The sequence below is a fragment of the Vigna unguiculata genome, chromosome 9 (genome assembly GCF_037176805.1).
Source record: "Vigna unguiculata cultivar grain cowpea cultivar isolate G323 ecotype 2 chromosome 9, ASM3717680v1, whole genome shotgun sequence".
In the NCBI taxonomy this organism is placed as follows: Eukaryota; Viridiplantae; Streptophyta; class Magnoliopsida; order Fabales; family Fabaceae; genus Vigna; species Vigna unguiculata.
The window spans coordinates 7485303-7488706 of record NC_140800.1 but is presented as its reverse complement, the minus strand read 5'-3'; positions in this window follow the sequence as shown (position 1 = coordinate 7488706).

The window sequence follows — 3404 nt, the reverse complement described above, 5'->3', positions numbered from 1 at the left end:
TTTGAATAACTCTTTTTGTGTTACTAAAACAATTTTTGTTATTTCTCAACCATTGACTATGTTGATATTTTAAAAGTTTTCTTAGATTTCTAAGGTATTCTTCATCTCACCATATTATTAATTATACATTTATTTTTCTTTGTGTGATTTTATTTAATAATCTCTCAAATTGTTTATAAGACACACATATGATAACTTTTTAATATTTTTATTTTTTTTGTTTATTTTTATCATGTATCATACTATTTTGCTATATTTTATATAATTATTTTTTATTTTCTATCTCATTATCAATCATACTATAATCATGTCACTATAATTGTATAAAATAATTTTTCTTTATTATAATATAAAAGTTTAATCTAATTGTCATGATCTTTTTTTTATATCACCATTCAACATATATTGAAGTTAAAAAGATACAAGATCTATGTTAAAAGTTTATTATTATTTGTTTTGTTTTGTTTTTTGCGTGATTTTTATTAAGTGGTGTATTATAACTTTTATCAGTGTATAAAAATAAGCATTCATTAGAATTTAAAAATTGAATTAATCAAACATTTAAATTATATTTTAATTTGAATATTTGCCTTCCTTTTATATTTTTTAAAATATTTTTAAATTTTATCAACTAGGTTTTCATGTTTGCAAATTTAGTAAATGTTTTGGTTTCTCATGAAATTTTATTTGGTATTATAATTTTAAATGTATACAATTATGATTTCTTTCTAAATATTTAATACTGGAGAAATAACTTTCCTCTTAATATTGAATATTTGATGATATTATGATTCATTTATCGTAATTTTTTATTATTTTATAAAAATCAATTGATTAATACTGAAACAATAAGAAAACAGGTACGAGTATAAAAATAATAATATACTCATTATCTGATAAAAATGAAGATTTAATAAAAATTTGATATCTATTAGATTTGAATATTACCATATGAATGAATTTATTTACAAGATGATAACAGAACTTGTCAGAGTTTGACTCTAAATCTTATTTAGGAATTTTAATACATGATAGTTTTGTTTTGTATATATTTATATCAATATTTTCTTTTATTCAAAAAGATGTTTATAGGGTTTATGTCATAAACAATATTTTTCTTCTTGTTGTATGTGTGAAAATATACGAAGAAATAATATAATAGAATTTAAAAAATGTAGAAGACTATAAATTGAAAGTAAAACTTGGATTCAGGCTGTCACTTTCCAACGGTCAACACTAAGGTATGTAAAAAAAATCTTTAGTACTATTAAGAGAAAAATAAAAGTATTATGTATATCAAAATTAAGAAAAATACTAATATAAAAAAATTCTAATATTACAAATAAGTCAATATTAATTTATGTAAAAGTTCATCTCAACTTTTTTATTCTTATCTTCTAAAAATAGTTATAGAGAAATTTATCAAAACAAAGCCTATAACATTATCATTTTGATTAAATATGGAGTAAATACATAGCTTAAAAATGTCAAAATGGGTAGCTCGGTCTGACCCGACTCGACCCATTATGGGTTGATCATTTAGTGAGTCAATCCAACCTGACTCATTTATTAGCGAGTTAAAAAAATTTGAACCCGGCCTAACTCATTATGGATTGATGGGTTAAACGAACGGGTTGACTCAGGGGTTCACTTAATTAAAAAAATACATTTTTTTTCAATCAAAAATAAATTATAATTTTAATTAAAATCTAAATAAATTTTAATACAATTCAAATACAAACCAAAATCACAAAAGTACAAATTATTTAAGTGTTGACTAATAAGAATGACCTAACATGTGTGACATCCCATTTATATAGAATAATCTACTTAATAAAATATCACATGATCATAAAAGTGAGAAGCAATCAGATGAATATGGAATATGAGAAGAGTAACCATTACAGTCATCCAAGAGGGTACCGAAAAAAAAAAGAAACAAACTTGGGCATACCACCATGCCATAAAAAATGTAACGGAAAGTTAACAGTTTAGCAAAAAGGGGTTGCCACTAAACAGCTATTACAAAAGGCCCCATGGCCCTGAAACTGCTCCTAAGGCCATCAAGACAAGAAAATCTAAGTCGCACCGCTGCTATCCCCATATCCACCTCGAGCACCTCTCTCATCTACTCCCACCAGAAGGTGATCATCGCAAAAGAGGAAACATAACAGAACATACACAAAATGCAAGGGTAAACTGGTGCAATTTAAAACTTATCATGGTATAAAAGAACAAGTACTTAAACAGCCCAATCATGCAACACAGGAGGCATAGAGCATCATGTTATAGCAAACAAACAAGACACTAAGACTCAATTATCCGAATACATATACTAAGATCGGATTCACTAGACGCTTGCTCTTGTGGTGGCCTCTACTGCTCTGCAGAGCCATTGCCAATGGGTTTCACCCTACCACGCACAAGGTTAACCTTCAAGCATCTAAGGCCATTATCCTGACAAAGACTAAGGCCTCCCGCCACTCTCACCACTTAGGTCAGTTTGCTCTACCTGAGACTCACTGACCCTTTAGAGTTTCGGGATGCGATCCTTATTTGAATCCATATCTTAATATATACACTACACGCCACCATGGAGTCTCCCCACGAGGCCCATGGAATTACGCCTATCACATACGATTTTCATGTCTCTCATACCACAACCACCACTTTCATCTCATACATTCAATTCTCATTTCACCCAACCATCATGTACAATTCCATACCATTACTCATACCAAACATACCAATTCCAGGGCATATATAAATATAAGGAATTCATGCATTTACAAATCATACAGCCAATCCACAGATAACCAAAGGAAATAGATCCAAACCTGACCCCTTTCTCGCTTAGGCTAAATGCCTTCGCTTAAGCTACACAACTGTCTCGCTTAAGCTAGGCAAAGTTGTTGAAAGGGGGAGCCTTTCATCCATAAATGAAGAACAATTTTGATGATGTCTACTGATTTGGGATAAAACATAGCTTGGTCCAGTTAGGATATGCATTAGGATATTAGCTTCTCTTTATCAATTGTATTTCAGGCTTGCTGTGTAACTCTGTATATGATTAGCTCCTTGACTAATTGATTAGCTGTGAGTATTGTACTAAGTAAGTGAAAATATACTCACGATAATCGATTAGGTAAATGGCTAATTGAATTAGTGACAGCAAAAACCTTTGTATAAAAGCTGTTTTGTAATCTGTTTTGGGTCTGGAATTTTTGAGAGAGATCACGCAGTCTTCATCTGAGAAAGAGCAATCTGAGAGACAGAAGAGCTTCAGAAGATTCTGCAATAACCCAAGCACAGATCCAAGAATGATTGATGGTTGACTCTACCATGAAGGATCTTGCTTGATTCAAGGAGCATCAAGTCAAATCTGCACAACTTAGGTGTTTTCG